This window comes from Cupressus sempervirens, chromosome 4, assembly GCF_028749045.1.
Source record: "Cupressus sempervirens isolate cs-2001-9-10 chromosome 4, ASM2874904v1, whole genome shotgun sequence".
In the NCBI taxonomy this organism is placed as follows: domain Eukaryota; kingdom Viridiplantae; phylum Streptophyta; class Pinopsida; order Cupressales; family Cupressaceae; genus Cupressus; species Cupressus sempervirens.
Window position 1 is genome coordinate 270,491,771 of NC_143121.1, and position 14,295 is coordinate 270,506,065.

Genomic DNA, 14,295 nt, shown 5'->3' on the forward strand with positions numbered 1-14,295 from the left:
AAGGTGAATCAAATGTCTAAGGTATAGAAGTTCAAATAAAAAATTTCATAGCTTAGTGAACCCATATCCATAAAAACTTAATATGCATGTATCCATTAGATCATACAATGCTTAAATTTTGTAGGTTATTGTCCTAGGTCAAAATAACTTTTCAAAAATGTAAACATGAAACATAACAGATTGAATAACACATTTGACACATGGATTTCACGTGGAAATACAATTTGGGAAAAACCACCAATAACATGCTACTAATTGTCACTCTTTTGAAGTGATGCCCTATGAAAGGCCAACCCTATTAAAGGTTACAATACACACTATTAAATGTGACCTAGTTAGAGGATTTCAATCACATTGTTAGAGGAATTCAGATTATTTACTTGGAATGTCACCTAGTTAAAGGATTTACAAATGAATGTTAGGTCAACCTTAATCCAAAGGATTTACCCTAGACTAATACAATGATTAGAAAGTAATAGTAATGCTTGATCTGATAACAACTTATAACTCACTTGTAGATTATAGATCTCTATTTCAGTACACCATTCTTCTTGGCTTTCACACACTTCAACTTTGATAGCTCGTTCACTCTTCAAGCATTCATACTCTTAAGCCTTCTTGATTTTCTTGTCAATAGTAGTCTCTTTTGTTTAGCTACTGAATGAAGCAATACCCTAGACTCCTTTTCTTCCTTAGGTTTTCGCACATGACAACCTTTGCTTCCAACCAACTTTCTCTATAAATCAAGATTTAACATCTTTTGTTGTTCAACCTTAATTGTCCATTTTACAGTTCAGTAGGATTCAATGAATATACCCACTTTTCCATTTGGTTCTTCTAGAAACTTCTTTTGTAATCCTCTTTGAATTTGCCTCAAAATGATTCACCTTGAATTTTGTGCCACCAACTCATCATAGTTATCTTCCACATGCTTCACACAATTCAGAAAAATAAAATAGTCGGCTCAGATTCAGCAAATCTATGATTTAACATGAATACTGGCACTTAGCATCAATATGTTGTCACTTAGCTTCCTTACTATTCTTCCACTCATCTTTAACTAGTTAACTCGAAAAACACTAAAGTTTACTTGTGCTCAACATCAACTAAAATTTACTTGGCTTACACTAAGTTCACTCGACATACACTAGAACTTCACTTTTCTTGGCTCAAACTAGTTTTCATATTTGATCAAAACCTCCCCATCAATCAAACAAATGATAGTACTCACATCAACTAAGCAGTTGTCTTACCATCAAGTAGCATGTTTGGCATCAGTAAAAGAATAATGATTGAAGCATTACAATTTCATAACAATAATATATATAAATACACACGCACACACACACAAGCTCCCCATTGCCTACTCATTGATAAAATATTAAGAAATAAAGGAAATTTATTAGCACAATCTTTTAATTATCTACATATTAGAATAAAGCCAAGTATTAGTATGTTAATTTTGAAGCAAAAGGAAGCTTCAATATATTTTGTCAATTTTCTACATCAGATTTATCTATGTATGAGAAATTTATTTTCTTGAGAGCTATATTTCTTGATCTATATTCTAGATGAATATATTTATATGTTTCTTCTTATTAAAAAAATATTATAACTTTGAAGTATGAAATATAATTTTGAGCAAAGTAATTTAAACCCAAATTAAGGATTTCATTGTTGGATGAGTGCTACAAATTTGAAATTGAAGAAGGGTGTTCTAAATCTACATTTATTTCACGTTCTTAATTCATAGATCACTCACCTTTTATATATGAAATTAGGGAGTCATATGCCCAATGGGTACAACTCCAGTGTGGTATCATGACCCATTATGTATTTGAATCCAATGACGAATCACGACCCACTGCATATGTGACTCTCACAATAAATTAACATATATGAGTGTTAATATAAAAAAATTGATTAGTGTTTACTCAAATAGTATAAAGATATATTAATATTGTGTAAGTTAATATGGTTTGAGTTTATATGATTATAATAAAATGTGTGTGTGTGTGTGTGTGTGTGTGTGTGTGTGTGTGTGTGTGTGTGTGTGTGTGTGTGTGTGTGTGTGTACACACACACATGGAGTCATATCTTTATCCCTCTTAAATAAGAAGGAGCGTTAATGTTTCTGTAGTTTAGCTAAATAAGTTAGATTATATTCACCAAGTACTCTAAGTGATGGTCTTCTAAACATCAAGTTGCATAACATTCATCAAGTACTCAAAAATGTTTATGGGGTATGTGCACACATATCATCAATAATAGTTATCATATTAACATTCATGGACTATTTAACAAACTTTATCCACAATGCTAGATATAATATATCATGATCTTCTTAGATGTCATAATATAAGATTAAGTTATTGTAAGATTGTCACCTTCAAAGTAACTTTAATAAATACAAGGGATAATCATTTTGAAGTGATCACAAAGTTGTCATGATGTACATAGGGCCAAAATAAAATCCATGATTAATAAATAGTTTCATTACTAAAATTAAAAAAATTGTTGAAACTCATTATAAATTATTATAATCATACCAGGTTTACTTTGGAAGTGTTTTACCTTCATTTGGCAAGATGCTTGGTGTAGATGCTAAAGAATTTTGAAATCCCTCTTAATCCAAAATTTCACAAAACTTTGAACTCTATAAAAGTATCATAGATTTGTAGAGACATTCGTAAAGCTCTTTAATTTATTTATTTTTGTATAAGATTTTTATTAAATGCAAAGTAGATGAGTTGCAACACATTGTAGAAAGATGGTTGTGAGGGTAGATAGAATAGACAGGCTAAAATTGTTACAAGATAGTGTCCACAAATATAACTTAGAGGAGGGGGGCGGGGGGGGGTGGGGTGGGGGGTGAATCAGTTATCCAACTATTATCAAAATTATCAACCTTATCAAATCTTATCCATATGATCAATATAATTAGAAACCACAACATGATACTCATGGACAATAACACTAGATATGTTAACTAGGGAAACCCTTGATTAGAGGGAAAACCTCAGTGGGGATGGTACCCACAAGATGATGTACTAATATAAATATTCCTTTTTATAGGATGGAACATGTTAGGATTATATGAAAAATATTTAGTATATAGAAGTCCCTATTAGGAGACTTTGAATCCCTATTAGGAGATTCCAACCGTATTAGGAGTTCTGCCAATGTTGTTAGGAGTTGTAGAGGGAAGATGTTTCCACTATCCAAAAATATTTAGGGGCAAGACCAATGAACCCACTATCCAAATGATCTCTATATTATTCCTTGTAGAATAATAGAATTGAACTGTACCTCTCCTTCCTCTTCCTCTATCCTATCAACCAAACTTCTTCTTCTTCTGATCTTGATACCATATCACAAACTTCACATCCATTAATCCCTTAGATCACTTACTCTCATTTACCAAACACTCTTCTCTTGTTCATAATTCCTTAAACACTTTGCATTCCACACACTTTACAATCAAGGAAAATACTTTCCTTTATACCAATTCCTCTAAAAATTTCCTTGACTTGGCCTTCAAGATTTCCCAATTAATTCTAATATAAGCACAATAAGATAATTAAGTATTTCACAATCACATAACAATGTCGGCTCACAATTTGTAAAACTTTTCACACATTTGAATTTAGGACTTACGCACTTTTTTTTATCATTATTAGACTATCGTCTATCACTTTATAACTTCACATACCCTGATTATACCTCTCTCAAGAGATACAATACAATCACAAGAAACTTCTTCTCAAGTACTCTATTTTTGCACTAGTCTATGTAAATCACCTACATCTTCCGTATCTCTTTGACTTATGTTACGCGCACTTAACCTCATTATTAGGACACAATATGGAACATGTCCTTAATATCTTGTCACCTAATCATCAAATCTTTGTCCATACGATCATGTTCTCTATCTACTACTCTGCTAGTCTTCGCAAAATTACTGCTATGTTGACATCAATGACAAATATAGTCATGAATGCAACATGTCAAAACTACCACATGCTCTCCAATGCTTAGGATACTCCTCGAAAAGAATATCATCAGAATTCATGCTAACAATATCCCCACAACTATCACCATATGAAGTTCCCTATGTAAGAATAGGTCTTTATAGTAAAGGGTTACCCATCATTGTAATGATGATTTTAAAATATGTAAGATTTACTAAAATATATGATGCCTAATAACAAGAAACTTGTGACTTTATGTTGGATTGACCTGTTTACATTGATTTCCTATTTGATTATTTTGTCATTCTAATAGATGGTAATCTAAATACTATCTTGACATATGAGGTCAAAAACATGAACCTACATATGAAGAAAGCCTTAGTATACCATACCTTATATTTTTGAATTTATTATAGGTTATATAAAAAATATCCACTATTAATTATGAGTAGCAAAATATCTATGTCTTTGAAGGAAGCCTTGTCAACCATACAAAAATCCCAAAGTCCAACCAATAAAATGAAAGTGTCTCATATTTATCAAAATTAAAATATTAAAATTCATATTGAATGGGTAATCAAGCCATGTGTTAAAGATTCTCAAGAAGAAAAACCACCTTAGTTACAAGGTGTTAGTATTAGGGAATTTTATAATAAAGTTGTCATAAACTTTTCCTCTTGACAACAAAGTGTCTAGCTACAAAGATCTCAATCTATTATGATTCTAATTACACATCATACATGATAATCTTCAAGATATGTGGAAAATATAGACCATGTGTATAAGACAACATGATGGGAATATAAGAGAAGTGTGGATGACGTCTCGGGTCTTGTTTGGGATAATATGTTTTATTTTCTATCCATTGCATTTGTGACACCTCCTCCCCCAATACAAAATAAAATTTTATCTAAAGGGTGAACTCTAGGTCCTGATGTATCTTCCTAATCTCGTGAACAAATTTTTGACCTTGAAGATAATTTATTCCAATTTTACAATTACAATTTTTTATTTTTCAAAGGTTTACTGTATGGATAGATCCAAAATGATATCAACAAATCTAACCTCTTTTCCTATTCCTTATGATTCTCATCCAAATAAAACCATAATAGATACACCAATAGGTAAGTATATAATCCTAGGTGGCATTTCATCCTTTAAATATTTCATGTAGTATGATCCATTTGGCAAGTACCAAATTGAGTTTTGGGCACAACATGTCTCAATTGGTAATAAGTTGCAAGTTTCTTCCTAAAGAGAGTTACTAAAGTGGTCTAAGCATTTTATGAATAAGAATATGCTACTCACTAAAGATGTTAGATACAAGAAAGAAGATGAAATCCTAGCAAATCAATAGTTCTATGATAGTTGCAAAGATAGTGCACGTAAAATTACAAAATAATTTTCAAAACCATGGAAGAGAGTCTCTCTAATCATTGGTATGTTGATATTCTTGATCAATTTAAGAAACTTCCCTCCAACCATCATGTATTTAAAACATGTGATGAAGCATGGTGGGAGGCTTAAAAATTAATTTCTCAAAATCATGAGAAATTCACTAAAGGTATTTGATATGAGGTATCTACTTTTGTCCAAAAAGTTCAAAGAATTCATTCTCTTACTTAATGCATTGGCTAGAAAATAATTAAAGTAGAGAAAACTCTAATAAACCAACAAGTGATTTATGATAACAAATTTCTTCAATTCTAACCCAACTAATACAACCTTTCTAGTCTCCAAAAATACTTGAATGTCCTACCATCTCTGTCAAACACCTTAAAGCTTAGTATGAAGGCAAGGGCCTTGATTCTACCTTACCACCTCCAACCCTACATAAGGTTTGAGATACTTCACTATGATCTATGAGAGGCCACCCCTGAAGAAAATCAAAATGAAAAATGAAAATGGAAGGAGGTAATAATGGTGCTCAACATGATGATACTCCATTCAAAAATTTATAGAATTATAGAGCAAAGGTTCCACCTCTAGTAAATTTTGACAATTTTGATAAAGATAAAAATATTAGAAACATTTATGGTCCAAGAGCATGGGGTAACAAAATTCATGTCAACTAGAACAAGAGTTAGTAATTCTAATGTCATTAGAAAAGCTCTTAATTTTTTCACAGACAATGCAAAAAGAGTATGAGATAAACTAGATAATGTCGCTAAACATGACTTGATCGATGGGGGCATAGATCAAGTTTGTTAATAAGATGTTTTTTTGGAAGAATAAATGTATCTTAAAGAATGGCTTTCAATAGATTTTTAAATAATAGATCTTATGGTTTCAAATAGTATGATCAATATTGTGTTGAGAAATATAAGAATTTTTAGTAGTCAAAACAAGAGAAAAGCCAAGAGTTTATGTATATTATTGATGGAAGTTTATTGCAAAAGTGAAATATTGAGAGGGGGTGAATCCGGATCATTAAAAGTTTTATCCTTCAAAGAAAATAACAACTTAACAGCATTCACCACTTAATCCATCTGATATCTAGATCATGAATAACACAACCTTAAACTTGAAATGATTAAAATAGATCTAACTACTCATAACATCCATAAGCTTAAAAGTAAGCACATAACAAAAAAGATTTTGGTTACCTAGCAACCCTCCAAGGGGAAGGTAAAATTGGGGTGGGTATGACACACACAAATATTCACTACTACAGTAACAAAGTTTTCCTATTAGGGCTACAAATGTGATCACTTCTAATGACCTCCCCTGTGAGGGGTGTGCCCTGTTAAGATCTTTACAAAATTGTTAGGTCTACCTTGATTAAATGATTTAAAAATCACAATGAAGTATGCACACTATTAGGATATTTACTTAGGCCTGTTAGGACCACTCTATTAAGAGATTTACCCTGGTTCACTTGTTAAAATGTATCAATACCTAATCCTTTGATTTTCACTCATAATGTTGATTATAGATCTTCTCTTTCCACTCTATGATTTGATCTCCTATTTGATATATCTTTTCTCTACTTTTCATTGTTTTACTCAGTTGCTATACTCTTTTACTTCAAAACTTCATGTACAACCTCCAATATGTAATTCCTTCGCCTATGCATTCACTGCACTTCACATCATTATTGTATATGGTTTTGGATCTTCCCTAAAATAGACATCTCTAGAGTCTTCTAGAATATAATCAATGATCTTGATACTTCCCTTTTTTCATCTTAATCTAATTAGATAAATTTCTTTCATAGGGATCAATGGTCCATATCAAAATGTGTAACAAACTCTACAATCATTAAATGTTGTTTACAAGTTGCCCTGTAATTTTTTAAACCTCATAGTTTGTACCATTTGAAACATTCTTGTTCAAATAGTATTACTCCACACATATAGTTCCTGATGCTCGATCATAGTTATTTTTCCTATTGATGCTCAACCTTAACTAGCTCAACTCCTATATGACTTGACACTAACTCACTTTTCTTTACTCAACATTTATTGTAGTTGGCTTCCATAGTGATACTCATTGACCATAGACTTTCTCAGCTCCTATAGAGCTTGACATATACACAATTATTTTCAAGTCTAACAAATACATAACTTGGCCTATATAGAGTGACTCAATCACAATGATGACTAACCAACTCTACCTTCTATATGATTAGTTGTTTGAAATTAATAGAAAACAAAACTACAAAGATCAACAATATCCCCCTTTGACATTAGTGACAAAAATACTTTATCATGATTACATCTTTACAGTATAATACAAAAAATGATAGTACTCCCCCTATGTCAATGAGATGGTCCATATAGGACAACAATTTTTTTACATCATACTCATATATTTATTAGATATATTACATGACTCAAATAGTCTAATGTAGCTTTGTCACACCTTTGACCTAACCTTTTTTGTTCATCTATTCTTGGAATTATATCATTTTTATGTTTTTTTCTTCCACGTCTTCTTCTATCCCCCTTATTTTTGGCACTCATATCTCTTGCTAGAGTTGAGAGGATGGAATCAAACCATACTTATCAATAAATAGCTTGTGAATTTGGATGATCATGACAAGAGCATGATCCCATGTGGTTCTAACTAATTTTGAAATTTGAATGTTGATCTCCAAATTTGCAACCAAGTCAATCAAGCTATCAAAAATAGAAATATTATGATCTACTTGTACTATATCCTTTCTTGAAGCTAACTCACATTGCATTACCTCCAAATGAGGTATTAACATAAACTATATGGAGACAAGCATATCCCTTATTTTTCTATCTACTGTATGTAACTTGGCTAGCCTCCCTTGTGAAAATAATTGTTTTTTCTAATGCATTGAACTTGATCCAAGAGATTGAGATATAGAGTTACCTATAGGTTTCAAATTTGACTCTCAATCTTTTGAATACTAGCTTGAAATTAATTTGTGAACCTACGAACATCACAAAGAGTATTGTATAGATCTTTGATTTTATTCACAAGTTCTTCTAGATTTTGTACAAGTGTAGAGACCTTGTCCAGTACTTTCTTCTTAAACTTTTTTTCTAACTAGGTAATCAATTTTTCATTTGTCTCTATATCCTTCATGTTTACCCTTTCAAAAATTTACACTAACTGAGATATAATAGGAGTTTGTTCATGAATATGATGAATGTTAAATACATCAACAACTATATCCTTTAGAACATGCAACATTTTTCTCTGTTGTTTTTCTCTCTTCATTTCTTCTTTATTTTTCTTTCTTGCCAAGATATATTGGAAGATAAATGTCTTCTCAAATGAGAGATTCTTCAAGTCCCAATTACGTTATTCAATTACTTCATCTAATGTAATATATTTACCTAGAGAACTCATCTTCTTCATCTTCCCTTTAGTCTTCTTGGGTGTGTTTCTACTTAGCACAACTAAGGCTAGAGTGGGTGAAGGGGTTTCACCACTCGGTCTAGCTTGAGTATCAATGCTAGTGACAGAAACAATAGCACTTGGCATGATTTGTATGGTAGGGTCTTGTAGCTGTTATGCAGATGTGGAATCTAAAGTAGTTGGGGGTGGAGTGTGAATTGTCACAAGTGCTTGGTTCTCTCTATAATACATCAATCTTATTTTTGTCCTTCTCCTTGTCTTTTGGCTCAATCTCCTTGTTAGGTCTTGAGGCTTGTGGTCCTTGTTGACCTATAGTACACCGATCTACCTTACATTCTTTATCTTGCTCCTTTTATTCTTCTGGTGCCTTAGTCAATTCATTTTCCTTCAGTATCTCCTTGTCACTTATCTATGTCTAAGATGGTTATTGGATATGTGTAGTAGAGTCAACAATTAGAACTAGTATCTCCCCTATTATAGGATAGTCCTTTATTTACTAAAATATTGGAGTGTTAGGTGTGGTTGAGTGAATAGGGGATACATTACCCTTCTCTTGAGAGCTCGACACACTTGTGTCCTCTTCATTAGTGTAAAAACCCTCTACTATTATAGTGTCTTTCTCACTATCCTTGAGATTTTGTCTGATAGCTTCTTCAAGTGTGTTTAGGTCATTGTACACATCTTGGTCATTATCGAGTATAGAATCTCCAATACCTTTACCTTTGTCATCATTATTAGTTTCCTTATCATTAGTCAAACCAAAAATTCTCTTCCCTATCAATCCAATTTGTTTTACAACATCCTCAATCTTATGTTGCAAAACCAAAAATTGTCTATAGTTAGGAACAAGTCTACTCCTACACTTCTCTAAAAAAATTATGATTTGCCTATTTATTAATTCATGCATTATGTTTGCTAGTGCTCCTTCTCTAATCTGTCTTTCGATCTTTATTGCATGTTGTAGTTTAGCATCAATTCTATTAAACAACTCATTAGGAATATTTTTATCTATCTCTATAGGTTTAGTTTTGAAATTTTCTATACATATAACATGGCTTCTTCTACCTTTGTCTTATCTACTATACCTAGTGTTCCATACTTTATGAACATAAAACTCGATTACCCTACATAATTCCTAATATTGTCACATACCTCGTCATTGGGCTTTGTGTGTACCACGACTTAGTAGTGACTAGGTTCATTTGACCCTATCTTATCTGTATCATCCTCATCATCATCCTTTTGGGAAATGAATTATTTTCCCCTCTATTTAGGTTGACCTTTGGTGGCTAATAATTTTCTATTTGTATTGCTTGTGCCACTTTAACCTTCACTTGGTTTCCTTTTCTCAAAGGTGGCTAGACACTAGATGTTATTGCTGCCCTAGTTCTTGGTTTGATTGGTGTAGGAGGAGAGATGGGTTTTGGCATAACTTTCTTTATAGATTTCTTCACCTTAGTCTCTATAATTGTGACTTTCTCAGCTTCTTAGCTTGTGCTAAGACAAGTGCTAGGGCTTTACCCTTCTTCTCTACACTTTATTTCTCTTCCTCTACATCATCATCACTTTCTCTATCTTCTCCTAGACCTTGAGTAATGATTAAGGGTCCTTTAGCTTCAGCCTATTTGCCCAGTTTCTCTTCTAGGTCTTTTATCATATTCTTTTTCTTTCTATCAAGTGAAGCAATCATAACATCTATTGTTATACTTATCTTTGTCTCCTCATATTTTTTAGAGGCCTTGACCTTTGCATCAATCTACTTAGCAAGAAATGTAGTGACCGTTGCACTTACATGATCAATACTAATTTCATAAGCAAAAAGTTTAAGCCAAGATACTCTCAGCTTAACTGCTTAAACATATGTGTAATAAGTTTCCATTAGAAAACATTAATCATTGTAGTACTTTTCTACTAAGGATGTAGGAATCCTTGTTGTTCTTCTCATATTTTGTTTGAACCCATTGAAGTATCCCTCCAATACATTTACAAAATTGTCTCCCAGATTTGCAATATATTCATTTATCTATCTAGTAATAGGTTTACCTTTCTCCTAAATAATATTACCAACAATAGGAAAATAATTTTGAACATAAGAGGATGCACATTATCAAGGATCCAAACTTATACATAAAGTTCTTCACTTTCTTGATCGATGGAGGATTCTCTTCCAATTGCAACCATTGGAGCTTGATAAGATCATAGTCCTAATATTTCATCACAATCTTCCAAGCTTTCTCTACTTCCATACAAGACACATTGTTCGATCAACTTGACTTGTAAAACTTGTGTGTAATCACACATATAGAAATGTCTATCAATGGATATGTGATACTTGAAATTGACGTGCCACAACCATTCCAATCAGCCTTATTATTTTCCTTAATAGCTTTCTTTGATTGGGTATCTCATGGTATTCTTCTTCTCAATTGTAGGATACCTTGTGATTGCATGTATTCATCTTGTTTGTAATTTTCACTAGTCCATTCTTGAGCCATAACAACATATCTCAAATTTAGATCAGGACCACATTAATCCATTCAATTTTAAAATTTCTTAGAAAATACAAGGTGAGTGTCAACTCTTTCTTCTCCATAATCTTGAATTCATCTTTCAAGACTCCTTTATCACACAATTTTTGATATACCATTTGAATCTCATAGTCCCCATACAATATTTATTATAATAACCCTATGATTCACTTCATGAGTAACTTTACACTTGTAACAATCAATGCTTGATCACATTTCACTGACAATTTTTCTCACAATCACCTTTAGAATTGCTTCATAATTCTCTCAAATCACTTAGGCTCTCAAAATCTAAATGTAAGACATGTAAAATACATTCAAATTTTTACTATATACCTTCATTTATTCAAATTATGGCACTCATATATGTTTGGTACTTAATTAGGTGGAATCCAACTATCTTGGTTATTATTACTTTTTTTGTTTTCCCTGTTTCCACTACACAACTTGGTCAGTACTATTTAACTCACCCAACACATCATCTCGGTCATTGTAGGTTTTTGGTCCATATTGAAATGATCGGTTAATATAGACAATATTAGTGATGTTTGGCACTAATAATGTAGTTGATTTCATTGCTTGGTTCTTTATACAAATCTATCCTAATGCATCTTATCTTATGCAAATATGAACATTGGCATAGTTTGTGTTAGGAACTAATGCATGATATGACATTTGAATATGCATTTCCTTACATATCTTTCTAGAAAAGTTTGAGGTAGTGTGATCATCTTCTCCATTGGATTGGGTGATCTTGGCTTCACTTGTTCCACTACTTCTATCTTCTACTTTCTTCTTCCAAGATTTATTTGTCTCCCTCTTTGTTTGTTGTATATCCACTTTTAATTTTCCCTTGATGTTTTCATTGCTTTGTGCTAGTTCTTAGGTCCTATAGTTCTTGCTCACATGTCCAGTCTTGTGAGAACTAAAACAAAATATGTTTCCATTCAACCATTTCTTGTAATTGCCTATGAAATGTATCCTTAAGAAATTTTCAAGAATGTGATTGTATTCTCCATAATAATTACAATATCACTCAAATATAGGTGCAATAGGTGCACTGCTAACCTTTGATCTATATTCACACACTTGGTTACCTTGTTTATTGCAATTTAAATAGTTACTACTAAACTTGGCCTTAGCATTTTGTGTACCAGTCTTACTTCTGTAGATGTTGTTTGTGTGTCCAAGTTTTCCACAATGATAATGTATGGGTTGGTTCGTTGTCTTTGCTTTTTTTTTCTCTCCACTCATGGATGATTATCCTTCTTTAGAAGAGTGCATGAAATATCCTAAACTAGAGGTGTCACTAGATGACCTTGGTGATCTCTTCAATACTTCAAATTAACTTATAGATTCACTAGGTTTGTTCATCCTTTCAAAGAGTTCCTTCTTAGGTCTTAACTCATTCCTTAGTTGATCACTTTGTCATCTCAGATTTACAATCTCTATGTCTTTTATGTTCAACTTGTAATTTTCATGTACTAATTGATTCATCATGTCTACCTAATTGTTTGTAATCTTTCATACATCCACTAATCGTTCATCAAGTCTTATAGCCATTTGTCTTTTATCTTCTTCTGCCATGATTTTATCTTCTTCATCTTTCTTTTTTTGTTTAGTCACTTCACATAGCCTTACTAATTAGATTTTACTTTCTATCTTTAATCCTCTGACTTCTTCATGTAGTATATTATTCTTCTATAAAATATTTTCTATAGATGCATTACTTTCACTAAAAATTCCATCTTAAAATATTCTTTTAGTATCCACTTAGTGATAGAGTGTATCATTTTGCTAAATCTCCATATCTTTCCTTTTCTTTTAGGACTTCTTCAATTCCTCCCTTGCTGCTTCAGGCTAGTGCACTATGATTTAGATGATAAACATATGATTTTCAATGATCTTTTCAAGTTTGCAAGCCTTCATCTCCAAGATCTCAAATCTAAAGTGGTTAAACTTCTTCTAAGAGAAAAAAGATTTGATACTAATTGATGGAATTTTATTGGGAAAGTGAGATAGTGATAGGGGGTTCAAGAGGGTTGAATTAGGATTACTAAATTTTTAATCATTCAAAGCAAGTAAGGACTTAACTATATTTACCTCGTCGCCGATCTCACATCTAGATCATGAATAACATAATCTTAAATTTGAAATGTTGATGATAGATCTAACTACTAATCACATCCATAATCTTAAAAGTAAACGCATAACTCAAAAGATTTTGGTCACCTAGAAACCCTCCAAGATGAAGGTAAAACTGGGGTGGGAATGACACCCACAAATCTTCACTACTATAGTAAAAAAATTTCCCTATTAGGGCTACAAATGTGATCACTTTTAATGATCTATCATGTGAGGGGTTTTTCATGTTAAGAGCTTTACAAGTTCGTTAGGTCTACCTTGATTAAAGGATCTAAAACTCACAATGAAGAAATCACTCTATTAGGAGATTTACTTAGGCCTTTTAGGACCACTCTGTTAAGAGATTTACCCTGATTCACTTGCTAAAATGTATTAGTTCCTAATCCTTCAGTTCACACTCAAAATGTTGATTATGGATCTTCTCTTTCCACTTTATGATATGATCTCCTGTCTAATATATCTTTTCTCTTCTCTTCACTTCTTTACTCAGTCGTGATACTCTATTACTTCAAAACTTTTCCTATAGCCTCCAAAACAAAATTCCTTCACATATGAAGTCACTATACTTTGCTTCATTTTGAATAAGATTATAGATCAGCCCAAAAATAGACATCTGTAGAGTCTTCTAAAATATAGTTAGTGATCTAGACACTTCCCTTGTTTCCTCTTAATATGATTGGATAACTTTCCCTCAAAGGGATTAGTGATCCATGCCAAAATGCATAAAAAACTTGTAACAAACTCTATAATCATTAAATATCATTTACAAGTCAGCACAAAATTGTTTACCTCATAGTTTGTCCTATTTTAAATAT